This window comes from Phyllobates terribilis, unplaced genomic scaffold (assembly GCF_046119375.1).
Source record: "Phyllobates terribilis strain yellow unplaced genomic scaffold, ASM4611937v1 Scaffold_5__5_contigs__length_657084704, whole genome shotgun sequence".
NCBI classification, from domain to species: Eukaryota; Metazoa; Chordata; class Amphibia; order Anura; family Dendrobatidae; genus Phyllobates; species Phyllobates terribilis.
Window position 1 is genome coordinate 508,540,849 of NW_027362765.1, and position 25,050 is coordinate 508,565,898.

The window sequence follows — 25,050 nt, forward strand, 5'->3', positions numbered from 1 at the left end:
AAAAATGTAAAGGGGTCTGAATACTTTCCGTACCCACTGTATATCCATCGTTTTGGTTTCATGATATTTTATCTGTGTCATGTAGTAAATGTACAAATTTTGCTAAGAAAGTATTTGGGTTGAAGTGAGAAACTGGAGAATTTACTGTCTGTCATACTCTTGAAAACATACCTTGTACAAATCCTAATCCCCACTGATACTTGTACATTTACATGAGATGATTTATGTTTCATGTATAGTAGAGAGGAGACAACTGCAATAAAGCAAAAGATGAAGAAGAAGACAATCAGGACCAGGTAAGAGCAGAGATTACTGAGCAAATCTTCTAGATGACATCATGATAGAGATGATACCTTTCTATTATATATATCTGACTGCACATTTAGCGGCCATTTATTGGTCACCAGTCATGCATCTTATATGCCTGATTTTTAAGAGGTTTTGAAGAGTTTTGAAAGTTTTTTTTCCTGAAGCGTTCTTTACTGCTGTCTGATTGGACGGTGCCATGTTTGGAGAGGTTTCCTTTTGGATTCTATTCAGAGAAATTACATGCAATTTCTTTTTTCCAAAAGATGATTTTCTAAAGCTCTTCAGGGAAAAAATAAAACTTAAAAAAATTCCTTTCATATAAACAAAGTGGATTTATAATAGAAATTAATTGGAATTACTTTCAAAGAGGTTTTGAAGCAATTTTTGAAGTGGATTTTGGAGAGGATTTGCTTTAAAAAAACACATCAAAAAATTCTATGTGCACTAAGTCTTCATGATGTAACTAATTTTTAGCTTTAGGGTGTGTTCACATTGAATCTTTTTACTGAGGTTTTTGAGCAGAAACTCTAAAATTATCATCAAAAATTCTCAAAAACTAGGAATTTCTGCTCGCTTTCCACTCTAAAGACTGAGGAAAAAGACTCAGTGTGAACACGCTCATAAAGAGAATCTGTCAGCAGGATCTTGCTAAGTAAAGTACACAAATTGTCATATTGGCGCTGTGATACTGATTAAAATAATACCTGCGGTGAAGAAATCCATTTTGTGGATTTTGTGTAATCGAGGTTAGAAGTTTTCTTATAACCATAGCTTTGTGCATAGGGGCGGGAGTGTGGGTAGAGTCTTCAGATCTGTCACTGCCTCTTCACTGCTCCTGTTATCTTCATCATCCTCCTGGTTTAGACTTTGTGCCAGCGCTGTCATAGCTGTGGGCAGTGCTTACGCACATTGATCTCTTGGCAGTTTTCAGATCTCTTGGCTCACCGCTCCATGCACCCGCTACTGACTTGCACCGTACATTTATAGTGGATGTCAGTAAAGAGTTATCGATGGCAGTTTTATTTACTTGAATGGTGCAAGCAGGGCTGCCACCAGAAATTTCAGGGCCCCATACTGGCAAAATTTTCACGCCCCCTTGAGACTCCGCCCAGGCTCCACCTCAGCTCCGCCTCTACCCAGCTCCGCCTCCATCCTTCGAACCTTCCACAGTCCCACCGCCCACTCTCGGAAAAACTCTACTTTCTGCACCATGTTCTCACCTACTACTCTACTCTAACCTATTAAAAATTCCTTATAATTCCCAATATTGTTTTTATGTATGTTTTTATTTATCTTTATTTAAGGGAGTGTGTCACATACATTTTTTAAAATGACCAATAATATTACATACAAGGGACAAATACCACCACACCATGACCAGATCACATATTCCCACCACACAGTGACCAAATACTACAATACTGATCATTAATGAAAAAAAACACAATATTAATATTACCATAAGTGCCATTATATACCGGATCTCTGTACATAGTATACAGTCTATAGTGTCAGTGTACAGGTAACACATTGACTCACCGGTGACGTCTCTTGGTGAAGTCCTTCATCTTCGCTTTTCTTGTTCATCCAGCACAAACCGCCATCACTTCTTCCAGCAAGGACTCGTCTCTGCAGAAAATAACACAGTTATCTAGAGCAGCTTACAGAGTACATTCCACAATTTTTCCTCAACTTCTACACTACACCAGACGAATAAAAAAAGCGACATTGTACCGCCCTGCACAGTAACAGGACACCCCCCCACTGAAAACAGTATCTCAAAAATAACATACATCACAGCAGTAATAATATCCTTTAATTAGCCCCTACAGTAATAATGTCCGACATCCTGCCCCCATTTCTCCGTCCTGCCCCCATTGTCCCCATAATTAGCCCATACAGTAATAATGTCCCACATCCTGGCCAAATGTCTAGCTCGTGCCCTCCATGTCTCTCCACCCTGCCCCCCATGTCTCCATCCTGCACCCAATGTCTCTCCATCCTACTCCCAATGTCTCTCCATCCTGACCCCATTGTCTCATCCTGACCCCACCTCTCCATTTGTCTCCATTCTGCCCCATGTTTCCATTCTGCCCCAATGTATCCATCCTGCCCCAATGTCTCTCCATTTTGCACCCAATGCCTCTCCATCCTGCCCCCATGTCTCTCCTTCCTTCCCTCAATGTCTCTCCTTCTAGCCTCCATGTCTCCATCCTGCCCCCATGTCTCCATCCTGCCCCAATGTCTCTCCATCCTGTCCATTCTGCCCCGATTGTCTCCATCCTGCCCTCAATGTCTCCATCCTGCCTCCATGTCTCAATTTGTCTACATTCTGCCCCCAATATCTCTTCACCCTACCCCCAATGTCTCTCCATCCTGCCCCCAATGTTTCCATTCTACCCCCATGTCTCCATCCTGCCATCATAATGCGGCTTTACAAAAAAAAAAGAACAAAAAAAAAGTTTCTCCTTACCTTGCTGTGCTCTAGCAGTGGCCGACTCTCCCATCACCAGAAGCACGGTCGCTGATTCATGACAATGACATCATACGCCAGCGACGTGCGCACTGACGTCAGCTGCCAGCCTGTGATTGGCTGGCGGCTGTAACTATTGCTGTGCGAGAAGCTTCCCACAATGCAATAGATTTCAAGTGAACGTGCATCGGGGACGCACGTTCACTGAACCGGCAGAATCCTGCTGCTGGGGCCCTGTGAGCAGAAGAACGGAGGCCCATCCAGGCCCCCCTCTGCCAGTAAGGGCAGTAATGCCCTGATGGCGGCCCTGGGTGCGAGCTGCAGTACCCGGCACTTCCATTCATTCGGACAGTTACCAGTGACAGGACAGACTATAAATTGTCCTACTTGCCTACTGTACCAGGAGTTCAGAAGATCCCCTCATATTTCATGAGTCGTTTGGACATATTTGTAGAGTAAGGGAGTGTACTCAATATCATGAGATCTGGAAATGGAGGATGTTTTACTTAACACTCATGTTACTTTGTTTCTACCTATTTTTTTAGACTGCAGTCCTTCTTCTTTTCTATCTTTTGCTGCAGAAGACACTAAAAAAGTGAGTATACAAGATCCTTTCTGTACATGTCACCCCCCAGGTCTTACCATCATTCTTGAATATGCTTTAAGATTGCTTAGTATACATCATCAATATCAGATTAGTGGGTGGTCCAACATCCAGCACCCCCACTGATCAGCTATTATAAGTTCCGGCTTAATGTAAACATACTGAATACAGTTCCAATGTTTAGTCCCAGTCAATGTATAGGTATAATCACCAGACAATGCAGATCAGGTCCTAGAATAGCTTATAGCAGTTGATCTTTGGGGATACATTATATCACATAAGTACATCCCTCACATTTTTGTAAACATTTTATTATATCTTTTCATGGGACAACATTGAAGATATGACACTTTGGTACATTGTAAACTAGTCAGTGTACAGCTTGTATAACAGTGTAAATTTGGTGTGCCCTCTAAATAACTCAACGCACAGCCATTAATGTCTAAACCACTGGCAACAAAAGTGAGTACACCCCTAAGTGAAAATGGCCAAAATGTGTCCAAATATTTTGTGTGGCCACTATTATTTTCAAGCACTGCTTTAAAGAAGTTGTCCATTACTTTTACATTGATGCCCTATCCGTAGGATAAGGCATCAATGTATGATCAATGTATGATCAATGTATGATCGGCCGGGGTCCCGCACGCGGCACACACGCTGATCAGCTGTCATCGGTGCCGGTGGCATCCGCCGGCCGGAAGTGCTCACCTGCGGGGCTCCGCCATCAAGTGGTACTGGCCGCTGCAATGTTCTGCACATCTGCCTCCCATTCATTTGAATAGGATGCGGATGTGCAGTACACCTCGGCGGCCACTACCACTTGACGCGGGACCCCGGCCGATCATACATTGATGCCCTATGGATAGGGCATCGATGTAAAGGTGGTGGACAACCCCTTTAACTCTCTTGGGTATGGAGGTCACTAGAGCTTCACAGTTTGCCACAGGAATCATCTTCTACTCCTCCATGACAACATCACAGAGATGGATGTTAGAGACCTTGCGCTCCTCCACCTTCTGTTTGAGGATGCCCCACAGATGCTCAAAAGGGATTAGGTCTCGAGACATGCTCGACCACTCTAGCACCTCTACCCTCAGTTTCTTTAGCAAGGCAGTGGTCGTCTTGGAGATGTGTTTTGGGTCATTATCATGTGGGAATACTTCACTGCAGCCCAGCTTCCGAAGTGAGGGGATCATCCTCTGCTTCAGTATGTCACAGTACATTTTGGCATTTATGGTTCCCTGAATGAACTGTAGCTCCCCACAGCCGGCAGCATTCATGCAGCCCCAACCATGACACTCCCACCAGCATGCTTGACTGTAGGGAAGACACACTTGTCTTTGTACTCCTCACCTGCTTGCTGCCACACACGCTTTACACCATATGAACCAAATGAGTTTATTTTGGTTTCATCAGACCACAGGACATGGTTCCAGTAATCCAAGTCCTTAGTTTGCTTGTCTTCAGCAAAGTGTTTGTAAGCTTTCTTGTGTATCATCTTTAGAAGAGGCTTCCTTCTGGGATGACAGCCATGCAATAAAAATTTGATGCAGAGTATGGTTTTAGTACTGACAGGCTAACCCCCACCCCTCTGAAACAATACTGGCAGCACTAGTACACCTCTTTTGAAAAAGCAACCTCTGGATATGACGCTAAGCACGTGCATTCAACTTCTTTGGTCCACCATGGCAAGGCCAGTTCTGAATTGAACCTGTCTTGTTAAACCGCTGTATGGTCTTGGCCACCGTACTGCAGCTCAGTTTCACAGCGTTGGCAATCTTCTTATAGCCTAGGCCATCTTTATGTAGATAAACAATTCTTTTTTCAGATCCTCAGAGAGTTCTTTGCCATGAGGTGCCATGTTGAACTGCTAGTGACTAGTGTTGAGTGAGCACTAAAATGCTCGGGTGCTCAAAGTTCGGGCCGAGCTCACTGTGATACTCGGGTGCTCGACCCGAGCAACGAGCCCAATGTTAGTCTATGGGAGACCCGAGCATTTTTGCGGCGGCACCCCCGGCAGTCTGTAGAAAGCCTAAAAAGTGCCCAAAACGATAGTGACAGTGCTCAAATGACATGGGGGCAGCATGGGGATCGCCCCAGGAAGCATTTCTGACCCCCAGGTCACTGCTGTCAACAACGTGGTCAGAGGTATTAAGCCACTTTTACGGGCTCACAATAAAACGTTCAAAAACTAAACTGAAACTGCTTTCCTGTGAAATTTGTTAAGGAACATCCTTTCCATGGTAAAGACTTGTGTATAAGGTAAAATAAATAACCAAAAACAAAAATACTCCTCCACACCTTGGGCTATGTTCACAAGTAGCATTATTTATGCGTTTTTGCACGTTTGTATTGCTTTCAACCGTGACAAATGCATTCACCGGGAAATGTCATTTTAACATTTTACAACCTTATCTGGCCATGTGCTGTGTGACACATGCATACAGTGCTGAAAAGACATGGGAACAGCATGGGGAAGACCCCTGGAAGTGACGCGCCCCCTGGGCCATGTTCAAGGGGATACCCGGAGCCGGATCTGTATGGGGGTAGTAGTCCTTGCGGCGGTGACCCGGTCCGTGCCCAGGGTGTCAAACTAAGTGGCAGTCTATGGCAGTAGATGTTGTTAAGTGTCGACTACGCCACCCGTTGAGTGCGGCTTTGAAGCCGCCGCTGCAGAGCAGTCCGCTGAGGCCGGTGGTATAGGTGCAGCAGTGATGGTATAACCCCCAACGGGAGGGGTATGGCCTCAGGGCAGCAGGTGTGGATGATGGGGGTTGTGATGGTGCAGAAGAAGACTCAGAGTCGGGAGATGCAGTTCAGGGTTTTTACTTACTGGTGTCCTTTTAGTCACTCTGGCCTTGAGTGACCACCCGAGCCGTGCTGCGTCCACCAGGTCCTGGACTCGGCCAACCCCCAGGCAATTCCTGAGCGTGGTCCTGAGCTCCTTTCTGACTCTCCCTTCCTCTGGTCGTTCCCACCAGGGATCCACTTTTGGCCGGCTCCCTCGGGTCTCTTGGTGGTCAAGCCTCCTCTGGGCTCCCTGACCCTATACTTGGTATGCCTTTCTAGTGGATTTGGTGAGGGTCGCGGCAGATCCTGACCACGACCTCCGGTTCCTGGCTAAGGTTTACTTCTGCCTCTGCCAGCTTGGGATCCGGTACCCTTGTCCGCCAACCCTTCACCCTTCTGTCCTTATTCTGGGATCTTGGGGTTCTTTCTGACTCGTTCTTTCTGGGTCCTTCTGACTCCTCTCTCTCTCTTCTGCTTCACTGCAGGCTCAGCCCTGGAGCTGGGCCCAGCCGGAGCCACAGCTCCCTGTCAGCCCTCCTGGCTGAGCTCCTCTGCTCTGCTTCTCCTCAGGCTGAACTCACCCTGATCTAAGATGGTGCCCACCTTTTATACTCCCTCTATGTGTGAGCCCAGGTGACCAGCACCCAATGAGCTCCTAGCTTTACCCAGACTGCTCCCCCTATCTGCCCCTACACTACTGGGATGTTCCACCCCCCTCCCACTCCAGCCAGGGACAGACGCTGTCGTACCTGCACATATACTGGTGGGAGTACCGTTGTTCTGTCCCCCGGAAATGGGATGTATGTAGTGCATGCAGCCTACTAGCTCAGTTCCACACTCCATCCTTACCCGGGAGTGGAATACCACACCTCTGGCTTGAGGTGTAATACCCCTGTAGCAGCCGAATCCTCAGGGTGCTACATTCCCCCCTGGTAAATCACAGCACGTCCCCGGGCTGTAAAAGAATAAAAACATCCACAAACATACAAATTTTTTTTCAAAAACATCATAAACATATAAAACATTATATATATCATCAGCAGCAATAAACTCTTCATATAAAAACTTTTCATAGTAAACATTCTTGTTCCTCCGGCCACAGTGCAAATTGTGACCGGGTAAAGTGCAACAGTCTCTTCTGGAAAAAACAACAGTTTCCTATAAAACCGGTAGGGGGCGCCTTAAAAAGCGCAACTATATACAAGGGGAGGTATGGCCGCTCTCAGTCCTCGACCAGTGGGATTAAGGAAAGAATGACCGCTCTCAGTCCTCGGTCAGTGGGAAGAAGGAACATATTTAAATTAGCAGCATGGCATATACCCTTACGGGTAACTATTTTACAGTTTCAGTTCACCTCTTAATGGTGACGATGCCCTCCTGCTCCTTCCTGAGGGTAGGCTTCAGACCCGTCCGGGTCCTCTTGAGTGAACCCGATGAGGTCTCCTCCAGTGGGGTCCCACGCAAACTGCGCTTCCTCCAACGAGAGTGGGGTGATCTTGGCGAGCGCCGGAGCCGGGATCAGGGGCTCATCCAGGGGTCTTTCTTTCCGGAGTCGGGGATGGTGGTACTCCGGTGGCCACACAGGGGGCTGCCCATCCGGGCAAGTGTGCTGGGCAAATAGGTCTTCACCCAGGTGTGGCGCTGTGGACGTTGAGGGCGCGGTGGTGGTAGCGGCGCCCGGGTTTACCAGGCCTTGCGACCAGGCCTGGGGCACCCTGAAGGTGAAGGGCACCGTGAAGACGGCGGCGCCCGGGGTTACTTGGCCCAGCGACCAGGCCGGTGGCTCGGCAGAGGTAGAGGGCGCTGTTGGTACTGCGGCGCCCGGGGGTACTCTGCCCTGTGACCAGGTCGATGGCGCTTCCTGTTTGGTCGCACTCTGATTTGAGGCGCGTGACGTCACGAGGAGCGCGGCCGCGGCTTCTGTTTGAGGCCTAGTCGGGAGCGGTGACGGTGCAACGACGGGCACGGCAGGGGAAATTTCGGGCTCTGCGACAGGGAGCTGGGGCAGGCTCACAGCTTCTCGGCTCGGGGTAGTGACGTCCCCTTTACCTGCCTCCGTTTCTTTAGCTCCTTCCTCGGCGTCGTCTCCGGCCTTGATTCCTCCTGCGCCATCCTCAGAGGCGGTCTGACTCCTCGTCTCGGGTGGCGTGCTCCGCTGGCGGGCTCCAGCCTGCTGGGCCATCTCTCTGCTCCATGCGGCCAGTACGTCTCGCTGCACTCGGGCCATCCTCTGAGCCAAGCCCTCCAGTGCGGTCCGTGCATGCTCCCGATCTCTGGGGAGCTGCGCCAGGATCTCCACCAGGCCTTCTGGGGTTGTCGCTTGCAACAGGCTCCTGACCACTGGGTCGGTGCTGCCTGCCTCCCTCTCCATCTCCGGGTACGACTCCTCCAGACTCCCCCAAGCTGCTCCCATCTTCTCTCTTTTGTTCTCTCTCCGCCCCCATTGAGGGCAGTCCTGGGGCAACTTGGTGATTGTCAGTCCCAGGGGCAGTTCTCTCACACTGATGGACATCTCAAGCATCACAGTCTCTGCTGGTGGGGGCGGTCTTCGTTTTTGGCGCCATTCTTGGTCCTGGCCCACGATGGGAGGTGGCCTCTTGCCACCCTCTGGCACGCCCATAATGGCGTCCGCTCTGCCAAGGCGGGAAATCTTCTCAGATGGCGGGAACCGCTTCCCAATGGCGGGAAACTCTGTGGATGGCGGGAAAAGACTGCAGATGGCGGGCAAACGGCGGGAAATGATCCGAGATGGCGTCCGATGGCGGGGACCCTCCGGAATTGGCGGGAGACTTCTTTTTACGGTAAATATGAACTTTTCTTCAGGCACGCAGTACCCGGTGGTTGCGGGCACGTTATCCTGCTGACTACGCCAAAAGTTGACGCGCCCCCTGGGCCATGTTCAAGGGGATACCCGGAGCCGGATCTGTATGGGGGTAGTAGTCCTTGTGGCGGTGACCCGGTCCGTGCCCAGGGTGTCAAACTAAGTGGCAGTCTATGGCAGTAGATGTTGTTAAGTGTCGACTACGCCACCCGTTGAGTGCGGCTTTGAAGCCGCCGCTGCAGAGCAGTCCGCTGAGGCCGGTGGTATAGGTGCAGCAGTGATGGTATAACCCCCAACGGGAGGGGTATGGCCTCAGGGCAGCAGGTGTGGATGATGGGGGTTGTGATGGTGCAGAAGAAGACTCAGAGTCGGGAGATGCAGTTCAGGGTTTTTACTTACTGGTGTCCTTTTAGTCACTCTGGCCTTGAGTGACCACCCGAGCCGTGCTGCGTCCACCAGGTCCTGGACTCGGCCAACCCCCAGGCAATTCCTGAGCGTGGTCCTGAGCTCCTTTCTGACTCTCCCTTCCTCTGGTCGTTCCCACCAGGGATCCACTTTTGGCCGGCTCCCTCGGGTCTCTTGGTGGTCAAGCCTCCTCTGGGCTCCCTGACCCTATACTTGGTATGCCTTTCTAGTGGATTTGGTGAGGGTCGCGGCAGATCCTGACCACGACCTCCGGTTCCTGGCTAAGGTTTACTTCTGCCTCTGCCAGCTTGGGATCCGGTACCCTTGTCCGCCAACCCTTCACCCTTCTGTCCTTATTCTGGGATCTTGGGGTTCTTTCTGACTCGTTCTCTCTGGGTCCTTCTGACTCCTCTCTCTCTCTTCTGCTTCACTGCAGGCTCAGCCCTGGAGCTGGGCCCAGCCGGAGCCACAGCTCCCTGTCAGCCCTCCTGGCTGAGCTCCTCTGCTCTGCTTCTCCTCAGGCTGAACTCACCCTGATCTACGATGGTGCCCACCTTTTATACTCCCTCTATGTGTGAGCCCAGGTGACCAGCACCCAATGAGCTCCTAGCTTTACCCAGACTGCTCCCCCTATCTGCCCCTACACTACTGGGATGTTCCACCCCCCTCCCACTCCAGCCAGGGACAGACGCTGTCGTACCTGCACATATACTGGTGGGAGTACCGTTGTTCTGTCCCCCGGAAATGGGATGTATGTAGTGCATGCAGCCTACTAGCTCAGTTCCACACTCCATCCTTACCCGGGAGTGGAATACCACACCTCTGGCTTGAGGTGTAATACCCCTGTAGCAGCCGAATCCTCAGGGTGCTACAGAAGCATCTCTGACACCCAGATCACTGCCTAAACGTGTGCCCATCAGAAGTGATCCTTGCCGCATCAGAAGATGCAGACTTGCAACTATCCCCGTGCAAGTCCTTGTCCCAGGGCAGTGTTCAATTGTTCAATTGTACCTCCCCCATTCCTTGCAATGCAAGCGCAAGTATGCAGCCTGCCACCCACCCACCCCCAGGCTGCAATACCATACTGCTAGCTTGCTTGCACTTGAAATTGGGCCTTTTAGGCATGTGGAGGCGGAATCTGGCCACCACGTCATGGCTGCGTCGGTGGCCTGGTATCCATACTCAGTCCCCAGCCGCCAGGCGGCCGGGTGTCCACGCTTGATCCCCAGCCGCCAGGGGGTGGCCGGGTGCCCACACACAGTCCCCAGCCGCCTGGGGGCGGCCGGGTGTCCATAAATGGTCCCCAGCCGCCCCCATTTATCCCGGTGCGCCTTATACATAAGCGCGCATACCAAAACATTACCTGTGCCCTCCCCAGTGCATTTAGTGGGAAGGACAGCCTAACCACAAACACATGGACAAGTGAATGTGGCCAGGGATGGTCCATCTCACTGACGCCTTCACACTGGGTTAATATTGTGGAAGCCGGGACACAGTTGGACACTGGGATGCAACACGTCCTCCAGACATAGAGGATTGCGGGTCCTAGGTCAATCAGGCTTCAACACAAAGTTGAGATGGTAGACAGCAGCAGTGGTCGGCCTCCTACGCAACGAGTAAATTATTCATGATCATGAGGCCATCCGTCTCCTTAGCTTTCTGTTCCTTGGAATGCAAGCGCATGTATGTAGTAGCGGCTAGGCCTGAGGTGGTCAGCGTTTTGGCGCATATCCTACCTCCTCCGAGGATTACTGGATGTTTTCTTGCTACTATACCAGTTCTATGACTTCTGTTAAAACAAAGCTTCAGGTGATGAATGATGGATGAGGTGGTGGCAAAGGAGAAAGAGCAGGAGGAACAGGGACCATTCACATCAATATCAGGCCAGTCAACCACACATGTCTTGTAGGATATGTTTCTGTACCAAAAGGAGCCGTTCGGCTACACAGTTATAGGGCATACAGTGAGTGCAATGCCTACCAAAAATTTCACATGCTCCTGGACAAACGGTGGATACCGCGTCCTGCGTCCTTTCAAATTCAGCATACAACACCTACCGGGCTACTGCCTCTGGTTATCTACTTTCATCTACGGCTTGCGGCTCCGACCAGGCCATTGCCTTTAAGTACCTACCGCAAGCGACGGTACACCGATGAAGGTCTATTGTGACCGAATCGTCTGTTTGTTGTTTACTACATTACTTTATTAAAAATTACTTAAAGAACCCATGAGTCTTTTGAGTGCCAGGTTGTTTTTCTATATCTATATGGGCTTGTAACCCTACCTGGGCACCACCACCACTCCAGGAGTGCGGTAGTTTTTATTTTATATACCAAAAATTTTGAGGCACTCCAATGCCCCTTGGAAGTGACATGGAGGTCAGAGGGCCTTAACTAAACCGTTTTTTCCATTTATAGCAACTGGGTCTCCTGTACACTGTTGGCCTTAGCAGTGAATGGAAGGCTTTCCAAAAATTATGAGGAACTGCAATGCCCCTTGAAACAGACGTGGATTACAGCGTACTAAAAACCTTCTACCCATTACTGGCCTATGCATTGAAAAGCAAAAGCTGACTAAAATTAGGAGGAAATGCAATGCCCGTTGGAAGAATCATGGAGGTTAGAGGTAATTAAAAACAACATTTCAATGCCCCTTGGAAGAGCTGTGGAGTTCAGAGTGGTTTAACAAGACAGTTTTAATGCCCCTTGGAAGAGACGTGGAGGTCACAGTAGCTTAACAAGATGATTTTAATGCCCCTTGGAAGAGGCGTGGAGTTCCGAGTGGTTTAACAAGACGATTTTAATGCCCCATGGAAGAGTGGTGGAGGTCGCAGTGGAATAAAAAGACAATGTCAATGCCCACTGGAAGAGTGGTGGAGGTTACCGTTGAATAAAAAGACAATATCAATGCCCCTTGGAAGAGTGGTGGAGGTCGCAGTGGAATAAAAATACAATATCAATGCCCCTTGGAAGAGAAGTGGAGGTCACAGTAGCTTAACAAGATGGTTTTAATGCCCCTTGGAAGAGACGTGGAGGTCACAGTAGCTTAATAAGACAGTTTTAATGCCCCTTGGAAGAGACGTGGAGTTCAGAGTGGTTTAACAAGACGGTTTTAATGCCCCTTGGAAGAGACGTGGAGGTCACAGTAGCTTAACAAGACGGTTTTAATGCCCCTTGGAAGAGACGTGGAGTTCAGAGTGGTTTAACAAGATGGTTTTAATGCCCCTTGGAAGAGACAAGGAGTTCAGAGTGGTTTAACAAGACGGTTTTAATGCCCCTTGGAAGAGAAGTGGAGTTCAGAGTGGTTTAACAAGACGGTTTTAATGCCCCTTGGAAGGGTGGTGGAGGTCGCAGTGGACTAAAAAGACAATATAAATGCCCCTTGGAAGAGACATGGAGGTCACAGTAGCCTAACAAGACGGTTTTAATGCCCCATGGAAGAGACGTGGAGGTCACAGTAGCTTAACAAGACGGTTTTAATGCCCCTTGGAAGAGACGTGGAGTTCAGTGTGGTTTAACAAGATGGTTTTAATGCCCCTTGGAAGAGACGTGGAGGTCACAGTAGCTTAACAATATGGTTTTATTGCCCCTTGTAAGAGACGTGGAGGTCACAGTAGCTTAACAAGACGGTTTTAATGCCCCTTGGAAGAGACGTGGAGTTCAGATTGGTTTAACAACATGGTTTTAATGCCCCTTAGGAGAGACGTGGAGGTCACAGTAGCTTAACAAGATGGTTTTATTGCCCCTTGGAAGATACGTGGAGTTCAGAGTGGTTTAACAAGATGATTTTAATGCCCCTTGGAAGAGTGGTGGAGGTCACAGTAGCTTAACAAGATGGTTTTATTGCCCCTTGGAAGAGACGTGGAGTTCAGAGTGGTTTAACAACACGGTTATAATGCCCCTTGGAAGAGTTGTGGAGGTCGCAGTGGAATAAAAAGACAATATTAATGCTCCTTGGAAGAGACGTGGAGGTCACAGTAGCTTAACAAGATGGTTTTAATGCCCCTTGGAAGAGACGTGGAGGTCACAGTAGCTTAACAAGATGGTGTTAATGCCCCTTGGAAGAGACGTGGAGTTCAGAGTGGTTTAACAAGACGGTTTTAATGCCCCTTGGAAGAGACGTGAAGGTCCCAGTGGAATAAAAATACAATATCAATGCCCATTGGAAGAGTGGTGGAAGTCGCAGTGGAATAAAAAGACAATATCAATGCCCCTTGGAAGAGTGGTGGAGGTCGCAGTGGAATAAAAATACAATATCTATGACCCTTGGAAGAGACATGGAGGTCATAGTAGCTTAACAAAATGATTTTAATGCCCCTTGGAAGAGACGTGGAGTTCAGAGTGGTTTAACAAGACGGTTTTAATGCCCCTTGGAAGAGACGTTGAGTTCAGAGTGGTTTAACAAGACGGTTTTAAAGCCACTTGAAAGGTGGTGGAGGTCGCAGTGGAATAAAAAGACAATATCAATGCCCCTTGGAAGAGACGTGGAGGTCACAGTAGCTTATCAAGACGGTTTAAATGCCCCTTGGAAGAGACGTGGAGGTCACAGTAGCTTAACAAGATGGTTTTAATGCCCCTTGGAAGACACGTGGAGTTCAGAGTGGTTTAACAAGACGGTTTTAATGCCCCTTGGAAGAGACGTGGAGGTCACAGTATCTTAATAAGACGGTTTTAATGCCCCTTGGAACAGACCTGGGGTTCAGAGTGGTTTAACAAGACGGTTTTAATGCCCCTTGGAAGAGACGTGGAGGTCACAGTAGCTTAACCAGACGGTTTTAATGCCCCTTGGAAGAGACGTGGAGTTCAGAGTGGTTTAACAAGACGGTTTTAATGCCCCTTGGAAGAGTGGTGGAGGTCACAGTGGAATAAAAAGACAATATCAATGCCCCTTGAAAGAGACGTGGAGGTCACAGTAGCTTAGCAAGATGGTTTTAATGCCCCTTGGAAGAGACGTGGAGTTCAGAGTGGTTTAACAAGATGGTTTTAATGCCCCTTGGAAGAGACGTGGAGGTCACAGTAGCTTAAACAAGATGGTTTTAATGCCCCTTGGAAGAGCTGTGGAGTTCAGAGTGGTTTAACAAGACGTTTTTAATGCCCCTAGGAAGAGACGTGGAGGTTACAGTAGCTTAACAAGACGGTTTTAATGCCCCTTGGAAGAGACGTGGAGTTCAGAGTGGTTTAGCAAAACGGTTTTAATGCCCCTTGGAAGAGACGTGGAGGTCACAGTATCTTAATAAGACGGTTTTAATGCCCCTTGGAACAGACCTGGGGTTCAGAGTGGTTTAACAAGACGGTTTTAATGCCCCTTGGAAGAGACGTGGAGGTCACAGTAGCTTAACCAGACGGTTTTAATGCCCCTTGGAAGAGACGTGGAGTTCAGAGTGGTTTAACAAGACGGTTTTAATGCCCCTTGGAAGAGTGGTGGAGGTCACAGTGGAATAAAAAGACAATATCAATGCCCCTTGAAAGAGACGTGGAGGTCACAGTAGCTTAGCAAGATGGTTTTAATGCCCCTTGGAAGAGACGTGGAGTTCAGAGTGGTTTAACAAGATGGTTTTAATGCCCCTTGGAAGAGACGTGGAGGTCACAGTAGCTTAAACAAGATGGTTTTAATGCCCCTTGGAAGAGCTGTGGAGTTCAGAGTGGTTTAACAAGACGTTTTTAATGCCCCTAGGAAGAGACGTGGAGGTTACAGTAGCTTAACAAGACGGTTTTAATGCCCCTTGGAAGAGACGTGGAGTTCAGAGTGGTTTAGCAAAACGGTTTTAATGCCCCTTGGAAGAGACGTGGAGGTCCCAGTGGAATAAAAAGACAATATCAATGCCCCCTGGAAGAGTGGTGGAGGTCCCAGTGGAATAAAAAGACAATATCAATGCCCCTTGGAAGAGTTGTGGGGGTTACAGTGGAATAAAAAGACAATATCAATGCCCCTTGGAAGAGTGGTGGAGGTCGCAGTGGAATAAAAAGACAATATCAATGCCCCTTGGAAGAGTGGTGGAGGTCGCAGTGGAATAAAATGACAATATCAATGCCCCTTGGAAGAGTGGTGGAGGTCCCAGTGGAATAAAAAGACAATATCAATGACCCTTGGAAGAGACGTGAAGGTCACAGTAGCTTAACAAGACGATATTAATACCCCTTGGAAGAGACGTTGAGTTCAGAGTGGTTTAACAAGACGGTTTTAAAGCCCCTTGGAAGAGACGTGGAGGTCACAGTAGCTTAACAAGACGGTTTTAATGCCCCTTGGAGGAGACGTGGAGTTCAGAGTGGTTTAACAAGATGGTTTTAATGCCCCTTGGAAGAGACGTGGAGGTCCCAGTGGAATAAAAAGACAATATCAATGCCCCTTGGAAGAGTGGTGGAGGTCCCAGTGGAATAAAAAGACAATATCAATGCCCTTTGGAAAGTGGTGGAGGTTACAGTGGAATAAAAAGACAATATCAATGCCCCTTCGAAGAGTGGTGGAGGTCGCAGTGGAATAAAAAGACAATATCAATGCCCCTTGGAAGAGTGGTGGAGGTCTCAGTGGAATAAAAAGACGATATCAATGCCCCTTGGAAGAGTGGTTGAGGTCCCAGTGGAATAAAAAGACAATATCAATGACCCTTGGAAGAGACGTGAAGGTCACAGTAGCTTAACAAGACGATTTTAATACCCCTTGGAAGAGACGTGGAGTTTAGAGTGGTTTAACAAGACGGTTTTAAAGCCCCTTGGAAGAGACGTGGAGGTCACAGTAGTTTAACAAGATGGTTTTAATGCCCCTTGGAAGAGACGTGGAGTTCAGAGTGATTTAACAAGACAATTTTAATGCCCCTTACAAGAGCCATGCAGTACAGCATATTAAAAACATTATTCCCATTATTGGGGAGTGGGTCTCCCATAGTCTTTGCCTATGCCTTCCAAGCAAAAGCTGCCAAAAATTAGGACGGAGGAACTTGCAATGCTGGCAAACACGGACCACAGTCACCCTGATGGTATAGTGGTGGTGGAGGCTGAGGATAAGGAAAAGAGCAAAAAACAGCCGAAATGAGGAAGCATATACCCATGTGTGGGTGTGAAGCGGTTCATGTGAATACACCTCCCGAAATAACACAGTGGATTTGACTTTATGTTACTCTGCTGTCATTTGGTGGTGATGAGAAGTCTGGCCCAATCCAGCCCTTGTTCATTTTGATAAGTTTCAGACGAGTGCGCTTATCAGTTATAATTCCCCCAGTGGCACTAAAAACACGCTCCGATAACACGCTAGCGGCAGGGCAGGCCAGGACCTCCAAGGCGTACAGAGTGAGTTCATTCCAAGTGTCCAGCTTGGATACCCAATAATTAAAAGGCACAGAGGAATCACGGAGGACGCTGGTACGGTTGGCAAGGTACTCCCTCACCATCTTTTGAAACTTTCCACTCCTTGTGAGAGTACCCCGCGCCTCAGGGCCTGTAAGCTGGGCGGGTCTCAGAAAACTGTCCCAGAATGTTGACAGTGTTCCCCTGCCTCTGCTGGATTGGAGTTGTGTCTCTCTTGCCTGTACGCCTTGGTTGGGCAACGAACTGTGACCTCTGCCGCTAGCGTGTTCAGATGGGAATTTTTTTAACAGTTCTGCAGCAAGGGCCTTCTAGAACTGCCCCATTTTTGTAGACCTCTCCAACTCAGGAATGAGAGAGTGAAAGTTCTCCTTGTAGCGGGGGTCTAAAAGTGTCACCAACCAGTAATGACTATCACCCAACATTTTGACTACGCGAGGGTCACGGTTAAGGCAGCGTAACATAAAGTCAGCCATGCGTGCCAGACTGGTAACGGGCAAAACTTCCGTGTCCTCACCAAGATGACGACTGACCATGCTATCCTCCTCCCCCTCCCCTCTGTCCTCAGGCCACCCACGCTGAACCGACGGTATGACAGTTGTACAGGTACTATCGTCTACAGCGCATGATACCAGATCCTGTTCTTCCTCCTCGTCTTCCTCCTCTCCTCATTGTCCCCCAATGCACATTGGGCTGTGTGTAATCGACCGCTACGGCTTCTTGATCCATCTCATCATACTCTGGCTGCAATGCCTCCTCTTTAATTCTCTGCAGAGAGCGTTGCAAAAGACAGACAAGTGGGATGCTGACGCTAATGATGGAGTCATCGCCACTCACCATCTTGATGGACTCCTCAAAGTTTGTCAGGTTGGTACATATGTCAGACATCCAGGTCCACTCCTGAGGTCTTATGTGTGGAGTCTGGTACTGCACAACTGCTCTCTTCTGCTCACAAATCCTTTGCAACATGTGGAGGGTAGCGTTCCAACGTGTGGGGACATCACACACCAGTCGGTGTGCCGGAAGCTGCAAACGCTGCTGCAACACAGCAAGGGCGGCGGAAGCTGTAGCCGACTTCCGAAAATGAGCTGACAGGCGGCGTACTTTGACGAGCAGATGTGGCAACTCGGGGTACGATTTAAGAAACCGCTGAACCACGAGGTTAAGCACATGAGCGAGGCATGGTAAATGTGTGATCTCGCCTCGCCTCAGAGCCGCCACCAGGTTACGGCCCTTGTCACACACGGCCATGCCTGGATGTAGGTTCAGCGGTCTCAGCCACAGATCTGCCTGCTCTTTCACAGCTGTCCACAACTCACAAGCATTGTGAGGTTTATCACCTAAGCTTATGAGTTTCAGCACAGCATGTTGCCGCTTGGCTGAGGCAGTACAGCAGTGTTTCCAACTTGTAACTGATGTGGTGATATCTCAGATGGAGGCTGAACATGAGGAGGAGGAGGAGGATGATGCGCAGGAGCTGTACACTGTAGGGGCAACTCTGGCTGACATAGGGCCCGCAATCCTCGATGTGGGGAGGATGTGTTCCGTCCCAAGGTCCAACTGGGTTCCGGCTTCCACTATGTTTACCCAGTGTGCCGTCAGGGAGACGTACCGTCCCCGGCCACAAGCACTTGTCCACGTGTCCGTTGTCAGGTGGACTCTCCCAGTAACCGCGTTGTTGAGGGCACAGCAGATGTTTTGGGACACATGCTTGTGTAGTGCAGGGATAGCACACCGGGCAAAATAGTGTTGGCTGGGGACCGAGTACCGAGGGACGGCCACTGCCATAAGGTTGCGGAAGGATTCCGTCTCCACCAGCCTAAAAGGCAGCATTTCCAATGCAAGCAGTCGTGAAATGTGCGAATTTAGGACTGTGGCCTGTGGGGCGTTGGCTGCGAATTTGCGCTTTCGTTCAAAGGTCTGGGATATGGACAATTGAACTCTGTATTGGGACGTGGACGTTGATGCTGTTTCTTGAGGAACTGCCATAACAAGTGAAGACTGAAAGGAGAGGGCATCTTTGCATGCAGTATGGACAGGGGATTGCCTTGCACGCACAACAGGGGGTTCTCTTACATGCACAACAGCGGAATAAGTAGTGGTGACACCCGGTCGTGGACACTGGTCGTGGACCCTGGGGTTCGCCCCACAAAGTTGGGTGCTTTGCTGACATGTGCCTGATCATGCTGGTCGTGGTCAGGCTGGTAGTTTTGTCACCCCTGCTGATGCTGGCCTGGCAGGCGGTTCAAATGGCCTTTTTGGGGTTATCAGCAGAGTCTTTAAAAAAATTCCAGACTCTGGAAGACCTACCGGTTGTACTGGCAACGTCCCTCGTGTTGGTGTTACGGGTAACGGTTGACCGTCTTCTGTCTGCGGCCACCACACTGCTTCTTCCTGCCTGTTGGGGTACTCTGCCTCCCTCCCCCTGTGTGCTGCTGGCCTCGCTCTGCGTGTCCTTCTGCCACGTTGGGTCAGTTACTAGATCATCCACCACCTCCTCCTCTTCCACTTCTGCACCACGGTCCTCCTCCTCACTTCGTGGCAATTGTGTCTCGTCATCGTCCACCTCTTGTGACAAATTTCCAGCGTCGCCTTCCTGTTGCCGTGGTGTTCAAATATTTGGCCATCGCTACATGGGATCTCCTCTTCCACCACTTCAATTGGAGCAGGCGAGGGGCCCAAATATGGAAATGGACCAGTGAACAGCTCTTCAGAGTGTTCAAATGTGGGATCAGTTGCTGTCTGACGACACTCGGCATGGTAGGAGGAAGGAGCATCAGGGTGAGGAGGAGTATGCAGTCGAGACTCACGGCTACTAACACTTGACCGTGTGGAAGACAGACCAGAGGTGGTGGTGCCCAGGTGACTGGAAGTCACGTGTAGTGGCGACACGCGTTGGGCACTGAATGCCCGCCTGTTTCATCCCAGCATAGGATTTTGTGCTCAGGGAGGTGATTGATCGTAGTGCTATTATGTGCAGGAGGGATACTTACAGCATGAAAGGGTTTTGTATTTATTTATACCCTGAATAGTACTTTTTGTGGTATGTGAGTATATAGTATTTGTCAGCTCAGATATTCTATATGGGCTTCATTTATGTTTGGGACTCTTTATATTTTTCAATATATACTCTGCTGTAGTAGGCACATATTTCCCTCTTCATCTTTCTGGACTATAGTACACCTCCTTGAATGCTAATGTCAGGCAGTCATAACTAATTTGCATGTGTACGATATTGATCACCAGGGATAATACTGGCACTTGTTGTATTATGGTACTGCTTGTTCTGTTGTAACTAGGGATGTTTTTTTGGAGCAGGTGGGCTTCAAATTAGTGGGTAACCCCACTATATTGATTTTACTTGTGTTTTAGCTATTTGGGTTTTTTGACGTTGTTTGTATGTATTTATATTTGTAATGAATAAAATTTATTGTCACTTATTATAACGTTTGATAATTTATTGAAGTATTGCTGGGTGATCACTGCTTCATAGCACACAGACCTTACACTACCTATTTCGCAGTATAAATCTCTCCCTAGCTCAGCAGCACTCTCCCTTCACCGTCTGATCCGGAGCGACTGTGTACAAGATGGCGGCGCCCGGTTTTAAATACATGAGGTGACGCTGTGCGGCCAGCCAATCACTGTAATGCCCACAACCAACATGGCTGCGGCATTACAGTGACTGGCTGGCAATCCCTGCATGTTCACTGGCTCTGTAAAGAGCGCCAAACGTGCAGGGCGGAGACCCAAGCTCCCGCCCGAGTAAACCGGAAATGCTCGGTGCTCGCCGAACATCCCGAGTAGTGAGATGCTTGGGCGAGTACCAAACAGTGTCGAGCATGCTCGCTCAACACTACTAGTGACCAATGTGAGAGCAATAACACCAAATGTAATGCTCCTGCTCCCCATCCACATCTGAGACCTTGTAACATTAATGAGCCACATGATACCGGGGAGGGAAAATACCTAATTGAGCACAATTTGGCCATTTTCACTTAGAGGGTGTACTCACTTTTGTTGCCAGCGGTTTAGACATTAATGGCTGAATGTTGAGTTACTTAGAGGGCACATCAAATTTACACAGTTATACAAGCTATACACTAACGACTTTACATTATATCAAAGTTTCATATCTTCCGTGTTGTCCCACGAAAAAATATAAAATGGGGTGTACTCACTTTTGTGATATACTGTAGGTCCTGAAGATAGCTCATCAATATTTTATGACTTTAATGCGCTTTAACATTATTATTTCTCCACTGTAAGAGCGACACCACCACCACCCCCAGAGCGATACCACCAGAACGATACCACCACCAAAGCGATACCACCAGAGCAATACCACCACCACCAGAGCGATACCACCAGAGCGATACCACCACTAGAGAGATACCACCACCAGAGAGATACCACCACCAGAGCGATACCACCACTACCAGAGCCATACCGCCTCCATCACCACCACCACGAACAATGCCACCAGACCGATACCACCACCATCAGAACGATACCACCACCAGAGCGATACCACCACCAGAGAGATACCACCGCCAGAGAGATACCACCACCACCAGAGCGATACCACCACCAGAGCGATACCACCACCACCAGAGCGATACCGCCACCACCAGAGCGATGCCACCAGAGAGATACCACCACCACCAGAGCGATAACACCAGAGCGATACCACCACCACCAGAGCGATACCACCAGAGCGATACCACCACCACCAGAGCGAAACCATCACCACCAGAGCAATACCACCACCACCAGAGCAATACCACCAGAGCTATACCACCAGAGCAATATCACCACCAACAGAGCGATACCACCAGAGTGATACCACCAGAGCAATACCACCACCTCCCCCAGAGCAATACCACCAGAGCGATACCTCCACCAAAGCGATACCACCAGAGCAATACCACCACCAGAGTGATACCACCACAGCGATACCACCACAGCGAAACCACCACCACCACAGCGATACCACCACCACCAGATCGATACCGCCTACACCACCACCACCAGAGCGATGCCAACACCAGAGCGATGCCACCACGAGAGCGATACCACCACCAGTGCAATGCAACCAGAGCGATACCACCACCACCAGAGCGATACCACCACCATCAGAGCGATACCACCACCACCAGAGCAATACTACCACCACCAGAGCAATACCACCACCACCAGAGCGATACCATCACCGCTAGAGCGATATAACCACCACCACCAGAGCGATACCATCACCACCAGAGCGATACCATCACACCAGAGTGATACCACCAGAACGATACCACCACCACCAGAACGATACCACCAGAGTGATACCACCACCAGCAGAGCGATACCACCAGCAGAGCAATACAATCACCAGAGCGATACCACCAGAGCGAAAACCTCCACCATCAGAGCGATACCACCAGAGCGACACCACCACCGCGAGAACGATACCACCAGAGCGATACCACCCCACCACCAGAGTGATGCCCCCAGAGCGATACCACCAGAGCGATACCACCATCACCACCACCAGAGCGATACCACCACCACCAGAGCCCAATCAATTTTTTAATGTCAATTTTGGATTGCAGCCCAATAAACTTGGTTTCTACCTTTCATTACTCCTGAATTTCTCTTCATTTACATGCTGCTCTCCAGATTAGGTTGTGCTCCCTGTGCTTTCTTGTCTAAACTCACAATCAGATCCCTCACCCCGCCCAATTCACACTCAATGGCTGTTAGTAATCCACCCAGGCCAGCACTGCCTTCATTCATTCCAGCATTGGAGCTGACTGAGCAGTGATCCTGTGCTTTTATCTGTGGCAGCGCAGCACTGATCACTGCACGTCATACCTCATCCACAATGGTGATAGAGTCATCACATGTCCCCTACATTAACCAGGGACGTAACAATTGCGGTCGCATAAAGTGAGACTGGGTCCATATGACAATTGGATGTGCACCTCAGGACGCACAATCAGCTGAAGTGTGTTGCGGTGCAGAGACAGGCTGGGTCCCTGCACTTCAATACACGCCGCCGGCCAATCAGAGGCCAGCAGCTGATGTTGGTGACGCGCCCCTGGGCCTGTGTCGTGCTGCGTTGCGCACGCGGGAGCTTACCCGGAGCCGGATCTCTTGAGGGTTGTAGTCTCGTGGCGGTGATCCGGTCTGTGCCCAGGGAGTCAGACTAAGTGGCGCTGTATCAGCGGTAGATGTTGGACGACTACGCCACCCGTTGAGTACAGCTAAGGAGCTGCTGCTGCAGGGCAGACCGCTGAGGCCGGTGGTAGGATTGTGCAGCGTGATAGCATAACCCCCAACGGGAGGGGTATGGCCTCAGGGCAGCCGACGTGGACGATGGGGGTAGCAGGAACCACTCGGAGACGGTACGGTGTAGTTCAGGGTCTTTACTGGTGACAAAGATAGACCCTCCCGGAGTACTGGCTAGCGTTTGGGGCCTGGTCAGTCCTTGAGCAGATGGGATCTCCCCTGGCCAGGCGGAGTTGTAGGCCTCCCAAACTGACTGTACTCTTCTGGCTACCTTGCTAGAGGCGGGTATAAGTAGCCCACGTCCCTGAGTGTACCGTGTGGTGCTCACCCGTATGGCCGGTGACTCGGGGCCTTCTAGTAGCTTCCGCTCCACGACGGCGGTGCTGGTCCCACGCGTGTGACCGTGCCTTCGGGTTTCTGGGCCAGAGGACCTGCAATCCCCTGCCGGTCGGTTTCTGCTGCTGGATAGGAGTTAGTCCCCACAGCCTCGGACTCCAGGTCCGGTGAGAAATCTTCTCAGTCAGGGCGAGCTCTGCAGCTGCCAGCCCCTGACTCCTTGTTGCACTGCTCCTACAGAGCTCCTGTAGTTTCTTCCTATGCTGCTTCTCTTCTCTACCTCTTCTCTACTCACTAACCCTGCCTCAGCCCTAGGTTTATATAGGGGAAGTTCTTCCCCTCCCAGGACTGGGCAGGAGGTGTGGCATGCATAGGATCCCTGACCAAGAGACCTCCCACCTGCTCTCAGACGTAATATCTCTATCACTGTGGCAACCAGACCCCTGGGGTGTCACATTCCCCCCTAGTGAAATTTAGTACTCCGGGACTAAACATATTTTTGGAAAAACATAACAAGGTATAACAATAATGATACAATAAGAAAAACACATAAAGGTGGTCACGGCATGTCCGTAACCGGGTGCAGTCTTTGAAGAAAAGCAAGGTGTCCATTTCACCAAAACAGGGAGACGTAACCAGGTAGGGGTCTGTCCTGCCCCGAGTCCTTAACAGTCTTTAGTCCGTCCTGGGTTACGCTCCAACTATGTACACAGGATTCCCGGTAAATCCACCAAAGACTCCTATAAACAACTAGAAACACATAATTACACACAAGCAACAAGAAAAACAGGTAACCACAAATAAAACAATTTATACACTTCAAATCCTCCAACGTGCGGGTAACTGGCCTCTAGTGGCCCTAGTGGACCTAAGGAGCTGACTGTCTAGCCCTGAACTACAGGGTGTAGGAGCTGTCAAGGGTAAACTGGGCAGCTGTCTACCGGCTCCTTGGCTCACTAGGGGTACGGCAGGCTCACTATAAGCAGAGGGTTGATCCTCCTGTTCTGCTTGTGTGGAGTCTTCTGCCTCCTGGACCGGCTGTTCTTCCAGCTCTACCTGTCGCTCCGTAGGTGCTTGGGATGCTGGTTGGAGGAAGGTGAGTACGGGTACCACAACTGCGCCATTGACTTGAGTCCAAGACCGAGGGAAGTCTCCGAGCACAGTACTAACCATGTCTTCCCTTTCCTCTACGGGTCGAGGGTCTTCTTGTTCCTCTTCAGGGTTCCGTAGCTGTTCGGGACACTTCTTCAGGTGATCCCGGGATACAATGGTCGTGGTTTCCCCTCCGTCTTTACTGATGGTACAGACCTTTGGGTTGTCGTGGCTTGAGGGCAGTACGGTGTACGGGTCCTTCTCCCACTGGTCGTCCAACTTGTGGAGCCGTCTTTTTCTCTTCAAGACCTGCTCTCCGGGTACCAGGGGAACAGCGGGAGCATACTGGTTGTAAGTTTTCTCTTGTCTTTCCCTAGCCTGACAGAGACTTCGCTCCACACTCTCCTGTACTCTCCGGTACTGCTGCTGCCTCTCTGTGTCCCAGTCTGCTTCTGGTGAAGTGTCCTCGGGTGTCAGGACTCCCATTTCCAGGTCAACAGGTAACTTACCAAGTCTCGCCCTCATTAGGTAAGCCGGGGTACAGTTGGTGGAACCTACCGGGATGTGGTTGTATAGGTCCACCAGATCGGGCAGCTTCTCAGGCCACAGACTGCGTTCTTCCAGGGGCAACGTTTTCAGAAGA

The 25,050-nt window shown here is 49.7% G+C and overlaps 1 long non-coding RNA gene across 1 annotated transcript; it reads left to right on the plus strand.

The window, feature by feature from the left end:
* Nucleotides 1-241: 241 nt before the first annotated feature.
* Nucleotides 242-21,193, plus strand: LOC141271301 (uncharacterized). Its single transcript, XR_012321886.1, has 3 exons — nucleotides 242-296; nucleotides 3,328-3,377; nucleotides 20,970-21,193. It is a non-coding gene; the product is annotated as an uncharacterized lncRNA (long non-coding RNA).
* The last annotated feature ends 3,857 nt before the right edge of the window (nucleotides 21,194-25,050 follow it).